Source organism: Tiliqua scincoides, chromosome 1, assembly GCF_035046505.1.
Source record: "Tiliqua scincoides isolate rTilSci1 chromosome 1, rTilSci1.hap2, whole genome shotgun sequence".
NCBI classification, from domain to species: Eukaryota; Metazoa; Chordata; class Lepidosauria; order Squamata; family Scincidae; genus Tiliqua; species Tiliqua scincoides.
This window is the reverse complement of record NC_089821.1, coordinates 166736126-166757535: the sequence shown is the minus strand read 5'-3', so window position 1 is coordinate 166757535 and position 21410 is coordinate 166736126.

Here is a 21410-nt window from a genome sequence, read left to right as displayed (position 1 = left end):
CTTTGAATTTTTCAATATAAGCAACTTTTATTTATTGATATGGCACTATCAACATGCATGGCATTTTACAGAGAGTGAAACAGATAGCCCCCTGCCCCAAGGATTTTACAATCTAGATATTAACACAAGAGAGACAACAGGGAAAAGAACAGTGATGGAGGCAGGATAAACAGGGAAAAGCATATGTGATTATTTCAGTTACCTACACACATTTGGCTTAATTACAGTAGGGAACAGGACTAAGGGCCCAATGTTTTAGCACTGGTGCAACCACAATCCAGCCTCAAGGTGAGGGAACAAATGTTCCCATACCTTGAGGAGACCTCTGTGACTGCCTCCCCACCACAAGATGCAGTGCACAGCCCACTGGCACTACTGCACTGGCATTGGAAAATTGGATAGGATTAGGCCCTAAGGCATTATGCTAGAAAAGGCATGTCCAGAAGCTCAGAACTACAAATATGGTTTCAGTGTCCCACAGCTCAAACCACCAGTGGACTTCAGCCTGCAACAGTCTCAGAGCCCAATCCTGAGCTCAGTGCACCAGCTTACTGCCAGCACGCACTGCTGCAAACATGCCGTAAGGCTCTAATGCTAGGTGAGTGCCCGTGTTAGCCTAGCGCTGGCTGGTGCTGGACTAGCACCAGGTAGGTGCCCGGCCTCTGCTGCTTGGCAGTTGCATGGCAGTCGCATGGAGAGGGCGGGGGGAGGTAGAGATGAGGTGTTCTGTGGAGGGGGGAGGCAGGCGGAGGGTAGGGATAGGGCAGGGAGGAGGTGTGATGGGGAGGCAGGAGGCATGGAGAGGGTGGGGGAGGCATGCTGGGGGGAGGGAGTGGAGTGGGAGGGAAGCAGGACTGGTAGAGCGACGCTCCACCGGATCCTGAGCCTTCAGTCAGGCTTGGCACCTGTCACGAAGGCTCTTACCATTGCGGGGCTACCCCCTTTACTCAGGGGAAGGGGATGAAAGTCCCCTTCTCCCGAGGTGCTGCCCGTGGCTGCCATGGGCACGCAGGATGTGGTGGTAGCCATTTTCCTTGCTGCCACAGCCACACACCACAGAAGCTCAGGATTGGGCTCCAAGTCATTCATATGGTGGAGTCGTATCCAAAGGCAAAAGTCCACTGTTATGTTTAAATGTTACAGTGTACAAAGAAGAATGCAGGAAGGTGTTGCCAGGGCTTTCCTGAAAAATGTACCTACACCTCTGCATACAATAGCACCATTTCACATCTACACTAAGTTGCACTCTGGATATACTATCAAATGGCACAATCTGCTGTGCACGCAGGGCATACATGAAGTGTGTTTCTGCACTGAGTAAGGAAAAGAGTTGAGAATGAGCGGTCCATATCACATCATTTTACAAAAGAATGTTTCCCTTTTACAAAAGGGAAACTAACTTTTGAGGCCATTCATCCCATATCCGCACATACAGAGAAGGAAATAATCAAACCAAAGCTTCAAAGATTTGAAAATTGTGTTCAGTATTAAACCAACAGAGGGCAAGTGGTCCCTAATCCCTGTTAATAGCCAAGAACTCCCACAGATGGATGCAAGAAGTTCTACATGCGGGTTTGAATTGTACACTTCTCAAACAGTAGACCTCTCCATGCCATATATCAAATTGCTTTTGAAACAGAGGGATGCTTCAAAAGCAGTTTGTGATGTGGAATGATGGTCTGCTGTTCAAGGGAAAAAGTTAAACTTTCCAGTGGGGATACCCAAAGACTTGAGTATCTCTAGAACAGCTCTTTGGAACCTGGCCTATGTTTTGTTCAATGTGAAGTAGGACAATGTCAGTAGAGAAGACTCACAACATTTTTTGGTTGAAAGCAGAAAGCATGGGTGGGTGGATAACTTTCTGCAACTTATAAAATATTTGTGTTGCAATTGCTGAAGACAGCTATTCTCAAATTAACCTCACAAATTAGAAAGTTCAGCATAAATGTAGAAGAATTCAAGAGAAAAGACAGAATTGACTATAAAGGATAAGCACATCTGTAAAAAAAAACACAGCCTAAATGTAAAAAGATAGAGAAAAAATTATTTAATATTCTCATTATCATAGGCATAATATCTGTCATTGGTGAACAAAATAAATCTGACAGAAACATACTTAATGACACAGAGATTCCCTCCCAAAAGCATTTTTAAATGAACATTCTCAAAGGGATCTTAAAAATGTCACTGTATAAATCTGATTATTGTAAGTTACCAGACATGATCATTTATCACTTAGGGCTGCAATCCTATACACACAATCCTATACACACTAGGAGTAAGCCCCATTGAACACAATGAGAGTTATTTCTGAGCAGACGTGCATAGAATTGTGCTCTAAATTTACAATTTTTGTACTATATATGCTCATATTTGATTCTGCAAATAATCCCTTGGAAATGTGAATAGTTTATTTGACAAAGTTGACTAGTTCTTCAAAACATCTGACCATGTGATTTAGGTTTTAAAATAAAAGCTTAAACTATAAATGGGTAAGAGAAATTAGACTTCCCCATCAGACATATAGGTCTGAGGCTGCGACCCTAACCACGCTTTCCTGAGAGTAAGCCCTATTGAACAAAATAGGAGTACTTCTGAGTAGACCTGGTTAGGATTGTGCCCTGAGTCTATGAAGCAGAGTAAGGTCATTAGTCTGTCTAATCTAGTATTGTACACCTCTGAGTGATAAAAATTTTCAAAGACCCCGGACACAGGTCTGCCCCAGCTTTGAGATATCAGAGGTCTTTTAAGTATAAACGACAGCTTTTGAACTTGGGGTACTACGCATGCAAGTCCTGTGAATCACCACTGGACTATGGCCTAACCACCATGAAAGGCATCGACCAAGTCCCTTGAAAGACCATTTACTGACATTGCTGTTTCAATTCCTCTCCCAGCAAGATGAGAACCAGAGATTTTGCCTCATCTCCCCTGCAGCTCTATAGCAGTAATCCACAGAGGCCACCCAATGAAACATAATGCTGTTTCATGCAGCATTAGCATCTGATCTGGTTTATGCTACCAAATGCATAGATTCAGAAAAGGGATAGCACAAGAGGATAACCCTTTCTCTGATGAGTTATCCCACAATATTCCAGAAACCTAAACCTAATGAGTCTTGGAAAAGTTAAAAAAGAAGTGCCCCCATGTAATGATCCTAAAAATGATCCTCCTTTTCTCATTATCAATGACACTGAAGATCTATTGGATGTGATCCTTGCATTGTTGTAGAGGAAGAATATTATCTAGCCCTTTGTTTCGCTGCACAGAAACATCCATCATGCTGCCTATTCATACTACAGAACGTTCATTTGGGAATTATTGTGGACTATTCTTAGGTATTAGAAAAAGAAGGAAATAATATCAGACCACCTTGGAAGTTGCCCTTTCTTGAGAAAAGGAAGAGTGCTGAAAGTTCATAGTTTATAAAATGTTCAAAAACTACCAGTTTACATTACTTCTGGTCCATGAAGGCTCACAATGCGTTCATAGCGTATTCAGAAGAAAGGCGCTCTGGAAAATTAGCAAAAGTCTATAAATACAGGAGATTGTACCCAACGAAAGTTAGTCATAACTGCCCCATTAATCTTAATGGAACCCACCTAACTTAATTCTATTGGGACAGGCAGCCCAATCCTTTGCCCTGGCACCACCATGAGGTACAGCAGCACTGAAATGGCTGCCGCTGTATCCTGTGGGGCTGGGGTAGCTGCCTGAGTCCCCTTGGGTAAGGTAACATTTGTTCCCTTATCCCGTGTTGAGCTTTGCTAGCAGCAATGGGTCTCCTCAGATTGCACCTACTATTTAGCAGGCACAGAACCAAGGAGGCCTGCATTGGGCTTTCAGACACAGGAGGAGGCAAAGGAGGGGGCAGACTCTGCCGCCATTCCTGCCACCCTCCTGGACCTGATCCTCCCCTTAGTTTGCCCTCCTCTGCTCAGTCCTGCCTCTCCTGCTATCCCCCCACCCTCCCCCATCCCAAAAAGTCTCACCACCAACTGGCAGGAGCACTTACTGCTTCTGCTTCGGTCTGGCATCTTCCTGGTGCTGAGGCTCTGGCACTGGCCTCTTAGCTGGCGCAGAGTGACTCCTGCCAGCAAAAATTGCCATATGGCACTTTTTCAACCCCAGCAGCAGAGGTGTGAACATACTGCTGGCACTGGGCTCAGTAAAATTGGGCCCTAAGTCCTGACTAACTTTCTTCAGATACAACCCCTGGTCTTTAGCAGTAGGCATCTTGCTCATGTGCGATCTCCAAGCAACTCAATACAATTTCTGCTATAATAATTAATAGAGGAGAATAGGGCTGCAAACTTTTGGTTTTAAAGGTGCAGGTACCTTGGTGGAACCAGGGGCAGGTCATGGGGCAGACCTTAGGCAGACTCTTGAAAGAGTGGAATAGCAAAAGCTTTCCACTGGCTTTTTTGGCTGTTGGACACAATGAGCTAAGACTGTGTTTGCATCTTGTGTGAGGTGAATGAGCTGTGGAAGAGAATGTGAGAAAGCAAATCCCCATAGCTTTCTCTCCTCTGTCAAGTGACAGGGAAAACATGCATAGGATTATGCCATTAATTACCTATCAAAACCAACAATGAACAATTTGTGCTCCTTATTGTGTCAGTTCAACATTTTTCCTGTCATTCCCACAATGTTCTACAGCAGTGGTTCTCAAACATTTAGAATCAGGGCCCACTTTTTCGAAGGCAAATCTATGATGTCATGACCAGAAGTGACATCATCAAGCAGGAAAATTTTTTAACAATCCTAGGATGCAATCCTACCCACACTTACCCAGAAATAAGTCCCATTTACTATCATTGTTAAAAGCATATACATAGTAAGCTTTTAAAAGTACAGATCTGTAACATTTCTCCAAATGCTGTCACATAACATGGTACCATCAAGTCTAATATATTGAAAATAAAATATTGAAATGAATGGGGCCCACCTGAAATTGGCTCGTGACCCACTGAGTGTGTCCCAACCCACAGTTTGAGAAACTGTGAAATAAGGGTCCTGTTTCAGACATTTTATTCAAATTATATTAATGTATCTCTAATAATCCTAACAGTGCGCTAAGCAAACAATTAGTTTCCCTATGTTCGCCAACTTGAAAATAAGCCCCACTGAACTCAGTGAAATTTACTTATGAAAATGATTACGACTGGCTTCAGAGATCCTTTGGTAAACTGCCCCCCCCATGTACCCTCTTTTACCCAAGTGTGCTCCAAGCAAGTTGCACCACCACATGATGACTATGGGTATAGGAGCAGCCAAAAGGATCAGTAGTGGGCCCTCAGCAGTTGTTCAAATTTGCTAAACCCTGATGCTGACCCTGATCGAGATCAAGACACACTTAGGATCACAGTGCACTTCAATTTGCAGGACCTTCTGAGCACTACAGAAATTATGAATTGAGATTTTGTAAAGAGCAGGAGTTGCACAGTGGCTGTGAGACTGAGCTGCATTAAGACATATTAAGTCTTCTGTGGTTCAAATTTTGCCTCTGCCATGAATTCTCCATCGGTGGCCTTAGGCACGCCACTGCCTCTCAGCCTCAGCTGCAATGTGAAAATGATAATACTTAGGACCCAATCCTATCCAATTTTCCAACACCGGTGCAGCTGCAACGCAACCCTGAGGTAAGGGAACCAATGTTCCCATACCTTGAGGAGGCCTCTGCCTCCCCATTCAGGATGGAGCACACACCCCACTGACACAGCTGCACTGGAAAACTGGATAGGATTTGGCCCTTACTCACCTCACAGGTTGTTGTGAGGATATCGACAAGATACGTGCAAAGCACTTTGCACTCTCAGAAAGTGCTATACAAATGCTAAGCATCATTAAAGAAATTGTGTTAGATGAATGCAAATATCTCTTCTTACATGTTTCAGATCGCAAGGTAAAAACAATTTGCATAAAGCTGCAACATGATGCACTCTTACTCTGGAGTAAATCCCAGCAAACTCAGTGCCATTTACTTCTAAGTGAACATGAAAAGGATTAGGCCACACCTCCATGTAACTGCATGCCCCATGCAAAGAAACACATCTTCCTGTGGCTCATGCAATCTCAAGCATGATCAAATATACATTTCAACTGTTTATACAGTACATAGATGTTGCTTACCAGTATATTGACTCTCTTTCGGGAGATGTATACAAGAGAATACATTGCAAACTTAAAATGTCACCTTTACTTGTAATTTTTGATAATCGAGGAAGATATAAAAATTACCTACTTCCAAACGAACCAATATTACTTACATAATATTTTCCAAATCTATCGTCTTTCTCTTTAAAATACTATTTCTTCAGCTAAATCCATATTCCCATAATAATTTTTCCAGTATTGTTTTAACTACTGCATAACCACCGTTAATAGATGATACTCTGTCCTCTCTATATACATATACATGAATATGAGTAAACACACACAAGGATTTGTTTTGCCACTATTTGACCAAAGGTCATTTTCAATTTCTATGACATTGTTGCTGTCATTATGAGATTGAATATAAGTTCAGCCTCTTCCTCCTTCATGATAACTTTGAACTTATCATGAAAGAAAATAATAGCCACTTTATCCTATGCAAAGCTAGACACATTTTAGTTTAGTGCAGGAGTGTCAAACTTGTTTCATCCTGGGGGCCACTTTGGATTCATGGCACCTGCTGAGGGCCGAACTCCAAGGATGGCACCTGGAACTGAACAGAACACAGGAAGTGATGTCACTCGTGACATCAATTCCTGTTTTTTAAAAAAGCTGAGGCTTCCCCCATGCTCTGCTACCTCACCTGACCCCAGATCCCATTCTACCACCAAGCATCCCTTGCCTCACCCCACACCAGACCCCATTCTACCACCAAGCATCCCCTGCCCACCAGCCAGCCAAGCCTCCTACTCGCCCCCCAGCCCCCACTCTACCACCAAGCATCCCCTGCCCACCAGCCAGCCAAGCCTCCCAGTTGCTCCCCCAGCCCCCACCTACCTGCTACTAGTCAGGGCCAGGGAAGCCACGCACAGTGGCTCCTGCTCCCAGACCCCCTCTGGCCACGACCAAAGCCCGAGAGAGCTCTGGCTGCGGCTGGAGGGAGGACTGAAGGCTGGAGATGCCATGCGCGGGTGCTCCAGCTCTCAGTCGCCCTTCCAGTCACGGGCGAGCCCTGCTCGCACCCGGAGGGAGGATGGAGGACTGGGGACGCCGTGCACAGCTGCTCCAGCCCTCAGTCGCCCCTTCCAGCTACGGGCGAGGCCCACTCACAGCCGGAGTGAGGACCAAGGGCCAGGGACGCCACGCGTGGCTGCTCCAGCCCTGGAAACTCTCTCTGGCTGCAGAGCTGTACTCGTGGTTGGAGTGAGCGGGGGTGGGGCAGCCACAGAACTCCCAGAACTCAAAGCTCAAGGGGCCACCCAAAATGGCTCTGTGGGCCGCATCCGGCCCGTGGGCCTTATCTTTGACACCCCTGGTCTAGTGAACTACTTTAGCTTAAGCATGCTTAATTCTGCATGGGATCAGGCTTTATGTGACCACTGTTTTGATAAGTCTACAAAATTTCACCCCATTTTTTTATGGGATCATATGACTTCTTCACGTGTAAGATGACAAGACTAGGATGTTCTGACCAAAACCGGCATCAGTGCACATCCCAATTTTTAAAAAATGACTAAAAAGATAGCTTTTACATGGAAATTTCTACCAGGTGAACATTGTTATGACAATATTAAATATTCAAAAATCAACAGCTCTAGGCATTAGACTAGAATGAAGCTTCAGAAAATATGTGTATGTTTATTTTTACAAAATTAAAGCTGGATCCTAAACACACTTATTCAGAAGTCAGCTCTATTTGACACTATGCGTCTTAATTTTGAGTCAACATGGATAAGACTGCACTGTTGGTTAGTCTATATTGGCAGAATAATCAGCATTTTATGGGATTTATAATAGTTTTGAAAAGTGGAAAATTTGAAGTGTTACCACTTAAATTCTGTTACATTAACTGTATGCTTTCCCCACCATGTGAAATCATTAGCATGCCTTTACAACGTCTGATGTTCATTGGAATGGATCATTTAGGCATTATTGGCAGTTGCTGGGGGGGGGGGGAGTGACTGAGAATTTTCTCAGAAAGCTAATTTATGCAAATCAGATTATAGTTAAAATTCAATCAGCCAGAGTACATAAAAAGCTGCATGTCACAATTACAATGTAACAACATATAACCATTCCAGTGTGCCTAAATGAAATCCTACCCTTCATACCTATGAATTGTCTCTGGACAGCTACTTCAGGGTACAGAAACAAACTTTTGTTTCTCCTTTCTTAAAAATAACTTGCCCAAGTATAATGACACATACTACATGCATTAAAAAAAAAAATTCCAAATCAGTTCTGCTTGAAAAGTGAGATGATGCCTAATAGAACACATATCCATTGAAAATACCGATGAGAGGAAGTAATTGCCCTCCAGCAATTCAAGAAACGGCATAAGGCAAACGCAAAACGTGGCACTCACAGCAATGAACTTTGAGCATGTAGATGTTCTGCAAACTACTTATAATCGGCTATTCACAGATTAACCACTTTGAAGGTGTTGTTCTGCATTCTAAGATATTAGCTGATCACTTGTTGCTAAACAAAGAACATACAGACTGCATATTATGGCCACAAAGCATTCTGGCTATGGACCCAGTGAACTACTTATGAACAAATAATGTTGCTCAGCTTAATTCCTAGTCACAAAATAATCAGGCTGATCGTGCAGATCCTTAACCTTCCTTCATATTCACCATAAATTAGACACTGAATGGCCTGCTAATAACAGCAGAGACTACCAAGTACAAGTGACAATCATTTAGTGAATATGCTTCAGAGAATATGCTTGGAAAGAGAGGTTAAAATGGAATTGGTTGTTATACACTGAATAGCTCACTGTGAGTCTATAAGTACCATTTCACAAACATCTCTAGATTTCATATATTTGTGGGTCATTGCCTAGAACTGCTTACTTTGGAAAATCGCATAGCGTAGACTAAGCAGGCATTTAAGGTATACCCAAATGCATGCATTTCAAGCCTACCAGGCAGTAATAGAGAGTTGTTACAAAGTTGCCCATAAAGACCATCATAGGTGAATTTCAGTAAAGAAAATCTTGGAAACCACCACTCCCCCCCTGCACCCCTGGTTGTATTAAACAGTCCTTATACAGAATGAAATCCTCTCTGGATTATTCATAAAATAATTTTTATAGCAATGCAATTATCACTAGAATGTCATTTCAAGAATCTTAACAAAAACATACTGCTTGGTTATTAAGCAACATTTTCAACATTATTATGTCAGTACAACAATAGCAATTCACAGTCTAGCCCCCCCCCCGCTAATTTATCACATTTAATGCCGTTGATAAAAGGTACTACTGAATCATCTCCTGCAGCCTGCATTACAGAGACAAGCTGCCTTTTTTTAATAGAGCTTTTAATACCACTGGCTTCACTTCAAATGAAAGCTAATGCAGCTGAAGGTCCTTGGGTTTGCTAAAAGAATACTGAAAGCAGCAATTCATGACACAAACTTACTATAACAGAAATATATTTCCCCCGATGAGTTGTGTTTTGCAGATTACATATTGCAAAGGTTAACTGTGGACTGAACTTATCTCCTTTCTTTTCAGCAGCATCACCTGTTAAGTTCAATACTTTTTTTTAATATACCTTTTTCCAATCTCTTCCTGCAGTTATAGCATACCATGCAATGCAGCAAGGTTTAAATAAAAAATAAGAAAGCCAGAGCATTTTACTTGAAGACAGTATAGCTCATTGCTTGCACTGAAGAAGAAAAAGAAGAAGGGGGGAACATGGTGCAAAGTACTGGGGGAGGGGAGAGAGAAAGAGAGAGCTTCTGTTGAAAATTAATGAGCCAAAGGGCTAATTAAGACAGTATTCTTTTCTACATCATACTTACTTGCATCACAGCATGGTATAGAATGAAAGTATACACGGTAGGCAAGAGAGTAAGAATTGAGTCATCTTTCACTTACCGTATCAAAGGCTCTTGCTGTACTGCAGGAAGCATCCAGGCACAGAGCGTGAAACCTCACACAGATCAGGAAAAAAATATGCAATCAATGAATGATTCAAATTCTTTGTTGGAAAGAAAAAATAGCAAAAAGAAAAAGAAAACGAAGGCCAGAGACTGAACTATGTATCCGAGGAAAGAACTGGTTAGTCACAGCTTTGACTAGCCTGCTACACAGCTCTGCAAAACAACTATACTGCAGCAGTGTGGCAAGCATAGGATTGCAATGCATGTCCCATATATTCAAGCATAACAGAAAACATGGTCTGGAGCTTATTCCATGTGGATAAGGGGCTTTATTGCTCAGGCAGGAAAAGGAGGGTTATCTCCCCTCCACATAATCAAATCAAAGGGGGAAAAAAAAGATCTGTCTTGATTACTGTACAGCATTATTCCCCAGGATATCAATTACATAAAGCAGGTGCCTCTGCCTCCTGTTTTCCAGATAAATGCCTGTAATCTCATTTCACAAATGATCCCTATGTAGAGCCACCTATTGTGATGATATCATTTGCTCTAGTCTCCATAAATGGGCAACTTCCTACAACACGTCACAGATGCTGATGACACAAATCTTTATCATTTCTGAGTGGGCAGGGCAGTGTGGATGGGGTCCCATCCATTTACAGCAGCTGCTTCTCCTGGTGCTGTGTTGCCATGAATCTTCTATCATTACCAGAGCAGCAGGAACTGGAGGACTGAAAACTGCCAGGGTGTAACTTAATATAAAAAAGAAAGGTGAACGGTCCCAGCAGAGATGGTAGGAAGGCAACTAAGAGCAAACTAAGTAAAGTGGGACCTTTGCCATGGCTGAACTTTTCAGAAAGCACCAGGGGGTAGCTTGGTTAAAGGGAAGCCATGCACAAATGGGATGCATCGCTGTCAGGTTCTTTTCAGCAAAGGAGTAACACACTATTTCCTGTCTCTGAACCATTACAAAATGTTGACAGCAAAATCCATAATGCTTCCAGCTGCAGAAATATTGGCTATCCACTGTATGTGCATACATTCAATTGTCCAGTACTAAAACTTAGCTAAGTTATTTTCTTTTCACGTGAGTTTTAAATTCTGATTTCAGTTAATCTAATATTTTACAAAGTTGGGCAGCTGACCACTAATGGTCAACACTAATGGTGAGCAACACTGGTTGAAAGAATGTGTGGACCCGCTTAACTACAATTAAAATTTATATGAATTCCGTGAGTCCATATTATCCTGGGCTAGATCGGATGACCATATCTCATAGCCAGTGCCAAGGGAATGATAGTTTTCTGCCTGTGTAAACAGACTGTCCTTCAAGGATAACAGATATAGTGCAGCACTGATGAATCAAGTTTTCATTCTGACCTTTAAAGATCTGCTTGCAGGTATCTTCTAAACTATACTGAAAGCCAGCATAGTACAGCAGATGAGTTCAAAACTGGGCTGCACCAGGTGTTCAGCAGCATAGGGGAAGGGAGTAGAACTTATCCACAAAATCCCCTATTTGCCTTCACTTCATTGCCATGCTTCCACTGATTTGCTGTAGCTTTGGTGCCCAAAGGTTTGAATAAACTTTGCTCCAACGGTTCCACTAGCTTTAGATTTAACAGGATGGAAGGTAGCTTGAGGTGTTACTGAAACACCACCAGGTATACACAGAAATGAAATTATGGCCATAGACTTGGGCTCATCACGCCATAGACTTGATGACTGCAACATCAAGTGGTAATTTGTCCACATGAAACAGCTATCACAAATCAGTCTGCTCACAATACCTCAAATATATTTTTGATACTTCATATGTACACAGTTGAACATCCTCAAGTGATGAGACATCAAGGGATGTTTGAGCATATGCAAAGCAGCCCTAACAAAAGCAGCTTCATTCCTAAAGATAAAGTTGCAATGATGCAATCCATGAAAGGCAGAAGAAACCCTCATGCAAAACTTGACTGTAGTGGTCAGTGGTAGAGCACATGATTTGCAACCCCTAAGTTCAGTTTTTGAGGCAGCTAAGTTACTGGCACAAGTCCAATTAGCCTTATGTAGGGCTTTCAAGCCTGGAAAGGGGATGAGGATATGGCGGTGGCCTCCTCCACTCTCCCTGACCCTCCCAGACCAGAACCGCCCCCTTCCTGCCTCTTCCCACCCTGATACACCCCTCCCTGCCTCCATTCCACCCTCCCCCCACCCCTGCACTGCTTGGCCTTGCAATTACCAGGTAAAGTAACTGTGGGCTATGATTCAGCAGGTCTTCCTGCCGGTGCTCCTTACTTGTAAGGTAACACAACGTAACACGCTTTAAGACCTCTATGCAATGGTTAGCAACAGTGCAGCAGTTGCTGCACCAGTGTTAGCCCAGATTAGGATTGGGCTGTTAGACAAAGGGCACAATCCTAAACAGGTCTACTCAGAAGTAAGTCCTATAATGTTCAATAGGAATTACTCCTAGGAAAGAGAGGATAGGATTTCAGCCAAAGTCATAGAAAGAAGCCATGCGGGAATGACTATGGGCAAGTAGGAGCCAAGGCATAGAACACAATCCACCAGGAAGTTCTCCTGAACAAGTTCTGAAATGAGTTCTCATGTGTGGTAGTTGCAAATATATAGCATGGATTTTGAAGGCCTCCACATAACTTCCTGGCACATTCTAAATGGAACTGGGAAGGTCTAAATGGGCAGGAGGTCTGGTCTAGAGGATAGAGCCTCTGTTAGCCCAAAGATAACATCAGAAGGTCGCCAGTTCGAGGACACCGGCGGCTCCCTGAACGGCTGAGAATGGCGAGACCTTGAAGCAGCTGACAAGCCCAGCTGAGTGATTCTACCTGCTCTTGGTGTGAGCAAGAAGCGTCTTGGCTGCCCTCCATGTGAGAAATGGAGCTGCTTGTCAGCCTGTGTGGGAGAACTGGAGGCCAGAAGTGAGACCAAACCAGGAAGATCCATTCTGAAATGTTGTTGGTTCTTGAAAGAGAGAACCTTTATGATTGTAAAAATCCCCTTGAGGGATTTAGTAACGCCTGCCTATGTAAACCGCCTTGAATAAAGTCAGAGGCGTAATCCGATGACCAGAAAGGTAGTATATAAATACCAAGCTACTACTACTACTACTACTACTACTACTACTACTATTAACTCTAAATGGCATTGTCATGTGTAATACTGTAAGTGGTTTGCTGATTGGACAAGAGTTTATAGATAATATACCACGCCCAAAGAAAACCCAGCTGTCACTGTATATCTCTGTATATTTCTGGATTCTAGCAGGACATGGATGTCTACCTTGTGGAAACTCTACAATAAATTATATGAAGAAGAGGAATGGCATGAGCTACTAGTAGGGATAATTGACAAGGCTTTTTTTTGACTCATGAAAACACTCTAAGGGCCCAATGCTATCTTCTTCCCTCTCCACCAATCAGCCATGTCAAAAAGGTGTGCACTGCATCTAGCAGTGTGGAGGCATGATCTAAGGGCAAGCTGGGGGAGATTCCTACCAGGGTGCACTGAATGTTGATACCCAAGACATTGTTGACATTAAAAACTGGTCTCACTGGGTGTCTTTGACCTTTCCAAAAGACTTCTTCATTCCAAAGTCTTTGAATTGCACTAAATCATTTTTCTTCTCTTCTTAATAATTGATGCCTCAATTTCTATATTGCTATTGTGTAACGGTAACCGCTAGTTATGAGGGTGGTGGTGGAGTGAGTGGTTTGACAACGATCCTTTAGTAGCAGAAGCTCATTCCATCATCATCATCATCATCATGAGGACCAAGTCAACAGTTGTCCTTTTCCCTTGGATTGGCTACATATATTTTTTAAAAATGGCACTCTAGGACCAGGTACTCTAGGACTGTTTAGAACTGTGTTTCTCAAACTTTTAGAGAGCTTTACTCCCTAAGTAAGATTTGCGGGGGAAGGGGGAGGGCAACAACATGATCATCAGAACATAAGAAGAGCCCTGCTGGATCAGGCCATAGGCCCAACTAGTTCAGCTTCCTGTATGTCACAGTGGCCCATCACCTGGATGGGCTAGGCCTGTGATCTACAGCAGTCATGAGAAATGGGTAGACAACTAGAACACAAATAATGCTTGAATTTGAAATGGCTTATTGTGGCGAGGAGCTTTAAAAACAAACGGGAAAGCAGTAATAAATAAATCATCCGTCTCCACTGTCACTTTATCTGCAGAGTTCCGTCTAGCAAGCATGTCTCTGCTTGGAATCCTCCTCTGCTCACTATTACAAGTTTACTCATTATTCTTATTCAGGGTTGTAATTCATGACTACTCGTCTGAGTCAGAGTTCAGGGTGTGGGAGGCTTAGCCTTGTCTTATTTATCGGTATTCACTTTAGCATCTTCTCCCAATCAGAAGCAAGCGTGAAATGATGTGCTATGCATGGACCAATGCAATTTACTCTGACTGATTGGTGGAATCATGCATCATTTGGAGAAGGAAGGTGCTGAATGGCCTTGAAACTTCCCTCATCTACCTACTCCTGAAAATCATCTTGATGATAGCTCCAATGCTACTCATTCATTTTCAGCTAATCCAGATTCATTTTCAGCTACTACCTTCATTTTCAGCTTTTTCCATTCTGGGGAAAGTATCCAAGTGGATAATCTCACTTGCAGCTTGGACAGTATGAGCACAATCCAATACTGTGCCAGTCTGAGCACAGGCACAGCACCTGCATGCTGAATGTCTTCATTTTTCCCCTTTCCAGGTCCATGCATGTATATCTCCCATTCACCCCTAGCAGCAGCATTGCTGGCTTCTTTCACTTTTTTTTTTTAAATCTCTCCTCCTGACAAAGGAGGGGGGTGGCCTAGAATCTTGGCCAGAGAAGCACTGAGTTGCAGCCTCTTCAGCCATGATTCAGTGCCAGACTGGGTCACCTCCACTTGACCTCCTTTACAGGAGGAGAGGAAAGGGGAGGCCTAGAGTGCCACCCCTTTCCTCTCCTCCTATAAAGGAGAGGAGGGGGGCTGCCCAGTTCGGCACTGAATTTGCTGCCTCTCTGGCCTGCATCTTTCGTCTCCTTGGAGGAGACAAAAGAAGCTGTCCTGAGCAGCATCACACCCGGAATTGCAGCCACTCCAGGCACATTTTGCACTGCTCTGGGATGCATCTTTCATCTCCTCCTTGGAGGAGGAGAAGGGGAGAAGCTCAGAGCAGTGTGGAATCATGCTGGGAGTAGGCTTGTAATTGTGGTGGCCCCAGGAGTGAAGAAACTCAGGAATGCCACTGCTATACTATAAAGCTTTGTAAGCTGCCTTGAGCATTGCTTCGGCATGGGAAAGGTGGGATATAAATTTCCTAAACAAACCAACGTTTGTTATCCAATATAGATCCAGGAACAGCCATTCATGCTCATGTTTATTCTATTGCATTTTATGTTGCACGTAACTCTCTGGAAAAGTCAGTTTGAGGTGAATTATTCAAGAATTAAGTACAATCAAGCAGAATCAAGAGTAGAATTACTCAAGTTCACGAAGGAAACACATAGTATGATTCAAACTATAGTACCATATACATTAGGCACTGGTCTACAAAGTTCTTCAGCTGTATGCTTTTTTCAAACCAAAGCCAGAAACTGGAGAGTTGTTAGAAGCCAGACAGATTGATACTTTTGGCTTTTTCCATGCTGAGTTTCATGTAGATACTACAAACATAACAACATCCCTCTGGCAGGCATTTCTGAGGCATTTCTCTAAACATACACAGAAATATAACTTGGGGATGCCAGACTCTCTTAAGATCCCTTGCCCAGTTTATTGCCCACAGTCGCTTGGAATACAGAAAAGGTTGACTATTTCTGAGGATGAATTCTATACTAATGCAGGTTTCAGGGACCATTTTCATACATCAAACGTCCTCTACTTCAGTTGCTTTATTATATCAGAAGTGGCCAAACTTGCTTAACGTAAGAGCCACATACAATAAACTTCAGATGTTTGAGAGCTGCATGAAAGATAAGAACAGCCCCACTGGATCAGGCCATAGGCCCATCTAGTCCAGCTTCCTGTATCTCACAGCGGCCCACCAAATGCCCCAGGGAGCACACCAGATAACAAGAGACCTCATCCTGGTGCCCTCCCTTGCATCTGGCATTCTGACATAACCCATTTCTAAAATCAGGAGGTTGCGCATACACATCATGGCTTGTACCCCATAATGGATTTTTCCTCCAGAAACTTGTCCAATCCCCTTTTAAAGGCGTCTAGGCTAGACGCCAGCACCACATCCTGTGGCAAGGAGTTCCACAGACCGACCACATGCTGAGTAAAGAAATATTTTCTTTTGTCTGTCCTAACCAGCCCAACACTCAATTTTAGTGGATGTCCCCTGGTTCTAGTATTATGTGAGAGTGTAAAGAGCATCTCCCTACCCACTCTGTCCATCCCCTGCATAATTTTGTATGTCTCAATCATGTCCCCCCTCAGGCGTCTCTTTTCTAGGCTGAAGAGGCCCAAATGCCGTAGCCTTTCCTCATAAGGAAGGTGCCCCAGCCCCGTAATCATCTTAGTCGCTCTCTTTTGCACCTTTTCCATTTCCACTATGTCTTTTTTGAGATGCGGCGACCAGAACTGGACACAATACTCCAGGTGTAGCCTTACCATAGATTTGTACAACGGCATTATAATATTAGCCGTTTTGTTCTCAATACCCTTCCTAATGATCCCAAGCATAGAATTGGCCTTCTTCACTGCCGCCGCACATTGGGTCGACACTTTCATCGACCTGTCCACCACCACCCCAAGATCTCTCTCCTGATCTGTCATAGACAGCTCAGAACCCATCAGCCTATATCTAAAGTTTTGATTTTTTGCCCCAATGTGCATGACTTTACACTTACTGACATTGAAGCGCATCTGCCATTTTGCTGCCCATTCTGCCAGTCTGGAGAGATCCTTCTGGAGCTCCTCACAATCACTTCTGGTCTTCACCACTCGGAAAAGTTTGGTGTCGTCTGCAAACTTAGCCACTTCACTGCTCAACCCTGTCTCCAGGTCATTTATGAAGAGGTTGAAAAGCACCGGTCCCAGGACAGATCCTTGGGGCACACCGCTTTTCAACTCTCTCCATTGTGAAAATTGCCCATTGACACCCACTCTCTGCTTTCTGGCCTCCAACCAGTTCTCAATCCACAAGAGGACCTGTCCTCTAATTCCCTGACTATAGAGTTTTTTCAGTAGTCTTTGGTGAGGGACCGTGTCAAACGCCTTCTGAAAGTCCAGATATATAATGTCCACGGGTTCTCCCACATCCACATGCCTGTTGACCTTTTCAAAGAATTCTATAAGGTTCGTGAGGCAAGACTTACCCTTACAGAAGCCATGCTGACTCTCCCTCAGCAAGGCCTGTTCGTCTATGTGTTTTGAGATCCTATCTTTCATGAGGCATTCCACCATCTTACCCGGTATGGATGTTAGGCTGACCGGCCTATAGTTTCCCGGGTCCCCCCTCTTTCCCTTTTTAAAAATAGGCGTGACATTTGCTATCCTCCAATCTTCTGGCACCATGGCCGTTTTGAGGGACAAGTTGCATACCTTAGTCAAGAGATCTGCAACTTCATTCTTCAATTCCTTAATAACTCTTGGGTGGATGCCGTCAGGGCCCGGTGACTTATTGATCTTTAATTTATCAATGAGGTCTGAAACATCTTCTCTTTTAACCTCTATCTGACTTAACTCCTCGGTCAGGAGGGGCCGTTCGGGCAGCAGTATCTGCCCGAGGTCCTCTGCCGTGAAGACAGATGCAAAGAACTCATTTAATTTCTCTGCCATCTCTAAGTGTCCTTTTATCTCCCCTTTCCCTCCCTCACCATCCAGAGGGCCAACCGCTTCTCTGGAGGGTTTCCTGCTTCTAACATATTTGAAGAAGCTTTTATTATTCCCCTTAATGTTGCTGGCCATGCGTTCCTCATAGTCTCGCTTGGCCTCCTGTATCACCTTCTTACATTTCTTTTGCCACAGTTTATGTTCCTCTTTATTCTCCTCATTAAGGCAAGACTTCCATTTACGGAAGGAAGCTTCCTTGCCCTTCACAGCCTCTCTAACTTGGCTGGTTAGCCATGCGGGCACCCTCCTGGATTTAGTGGAACCCTTCTTTCTTTGCGGTATACACCTCTGCTGGGCCTCTATTACTGTTGTTTTAAGCAGCCTCCATGCACTCTGGAGAGATTGGACTCTTTTTACCCTCCCTTTCAACCTCCTTCTAACCAGCCTCCTCATTTGAGGGAAGTCCGCCTGTCGGAAGTCAAGGGTTTTTGTTAGAGATTTGCCTGGTATTCTTCCCCCAACGTGCACGTCAAAACGGATCGCAGCATGATCACTGTTCCCCAATGGCTCAGTAACGTTTACATCTCTAACCAGGTCCTGTGTACCGCACAATATTAAATCCAGAGTCACCTGTCCTCTGGTGGGCTCCGTGACTAGCTGATCTAAGCCACAGTCATTTAGCACGTCAAGAAATCCGGTTTCCTTATCATGACCAGAACACAAATTCTTACGACGACATGGGGAGGGAGCCTTTCATTGGGGAGAAGGTGAGAGGGAGGCATTCCAGGGCAGGGGAAGGGCGGGGAGTGGGAGGTGGAGCTGGGACCCAGTAGTTATGCCGGATCCCAACCCTGTTCCCAAGCAGCGTGGAGTGGCTTCAAGTTGCTCCACTCTCCTCAGATTTGTGCCACCTCAGGAGGTGGCGCAAGTCCAAGGAGACCCATTGAGGCTGCAGTGGCTTACCCGAGATAAGGGAAAGAGTCTCCCCTTACCTTTGGCTGAGCCACTTTGAAGCCCTATCTTGGGCCTGCCTCCTGGCCTGCCTGTTCCAGCACAAGATAGGATTGCGCTGAAAGAGCCACATGTGGCTCACAAGTGACACTTGTATTATATCATTTATCGTGCTAATAATCACAAGCCAGTTTGTCAGGGCCTTCAAATGGAGACTGTACAAAAACATACAAGAACAATCTGAGAAATACAGCCTGCTTTCTAAACTCCCTCCCCCACCCCCATGTGGAGTCCACCAATTAGAGCAAACTGCAAGAGCCAACATTTTTGTTCAGAACATAAATGCAACTGGTGAGTTGTGAAGTCAACAGAATATAGAACAATTTGAAACAAAATAAAGCTTGCCTTCTTAGATAAGCAACAATACAGAACACAAAGGAAGAAGAAAAATATGCATTCCGTTTTACGCTCTGTGAAAATCAGTGAGCAAAAATAAGAGAACATTAAATGTTCATAGACTAGAAAGTCACTAAATATGATTAAAAAAATATTTCCTAACTTTTTGCATGATTATTAGTAAAGGAATATTTGACATAAAGTATTTTTAAGAAAATGTGATTTGTGCCATTTATTTATTTGTTTTGCTCAGTAAACCGCTTTGTGTGGGAAGTGGTGTATAAATAGTTGTTGTTTTAAAACCTCTTATTTCACAGAAATGAACAGGGTTGACTTGGACTTCAGTCTAAGCTCTTATAGACTCTGGTTATTTGTCAAGATTAAATACAAGAAAAGAAATTAACTATAGCTGCCTCTTGATTATTTAATCTTCAGGGAACTCCCTTTCTTCTTAAAATATTATTTAATGCTGAAGGCTCAATACAGTCTACAGAACTGGAAGAATGAGAAATTAAGGATTCTGGGAAGTTTAGATTCATTGCGGTTCAGGCCAGCAACTAAAACATGGGCCTAGATTCACCCCTTATTCAGAGATATGAAACCACTAAAACTGTATATGGAAATAGTTTCCTTCCTGCAAAATAATTATAACGATAGCTACACAGACACATACGTATCAAGATAGATACATCAACACATTTCAATGATGGGCAGCCCAATCCTGAGCTGTCTGGGGTGCGCGGCTGTGGCAGCACCGAAAATGGCTGCTGCAGCATCCTGTGCACCCAAGGCAGCCACTGGCCGCCCCTCAGGAGAAGGGAACTTTTGTCCCCTACCCCCGGGTAAACGCAGTAGCCCCACAATGGGGCTACTCAATTCACTGCCAACCCAAAGGTGGGTGGTGAACCAAGAGCCTCTGTGTAAGGCAGCAAGCCCTACACGGAGGCTTTAGATCCGGTGGAGCATTGCTCCACTGCTCCCGCCTCCCTCCCCCTGCATGCCTCCCCCCACCCTCCGCCCATCCTCTGCTTATGACACATTTGCAACAGTGTGTCCTGGCGGTGAGCCAGCACACCGAGCCCAGAATTGGGTCCATAGGCCGCACAGACTATCCTAGGTTCAGAAATATGTAGATTCACACTGTCAAAATATACATGGTCCAGAATAATCAACAGGCAAAAGTACAATCATGGGCAGGCAATTGGTGCAATATGTTTATGATCCAACTATTGATTAAGCAACAGAGTATTTATGAATGTTTGATTAAACCTGGTTATTGATGCTGGGAAAAAAAATACAGTATAAAAACACAGAAAAGTGAAAGAACTATTATGGCTACTTTCCCATGAGGGAAAGCTAATCACAGTGGTTCTCAGGTATATTAAAACAATGTATATTAAAACAAACTAACAGGATTCCTTCTTGAATGTTTGCCTCATGGAAATTGCTTCCGAAGAACCTACTGTGACAGGAGAAAAAAAACCAAGGAGGAATGTAGTCTGAACTCGTTTCCCCAATTTCCATGCTGTTCATTTCAGGGGATTCATAACGAAGGGTGCACTCAAACAAAAACTAAACTTCAGACACAGGATAACTCACTGTTCAAAAGTAAGATACATCAGCCTACTAAATGTCTGATGAAAATCCTATACTGGGTCCTGTTAGGGAGAAGGGTGGGATAAAAATAAAGTTTTATTATTATTATTATTATTATTATACTGCTCATAATTATTGACTTTGTAAATTTATAATCCCAGAAATAAGGGTCACAAAAAGAATCATGTAGGGGACACCCTACTCTCCTATTAAATTCCTGATTGTTATGACAGCAATAAAGTGATATTATTTTCAGAGTATGTTTGAGCTTTGTCCAGTGAAGGCCAAGACCTATATTAGTAGTCTGAAACCAACAATATATGGGAAGAGTTGAAGTGATACATTTTTTTTGGTCACTGGCACAGTTCAACATAGTTGGATAAGGAACGTATAGTCGTCTGAATATCCTTCATGCTGTGCTCTGTCTTCCTCAAGCACTACGCATTGCGTTGCAAAAAGTCTCAGAGGAACAACGGTTCAGTCCCACAGGATGCACAACATTTTATCAGTTTTTTTTTAAACAGTTGCAGCTACGAATAACCATCATGATACCTCATGCTGGCAGCTGAGTTCTGAGGCAGTATTCTGCCTGTGTGCTACTGCCCAGCTCTAGTCCAA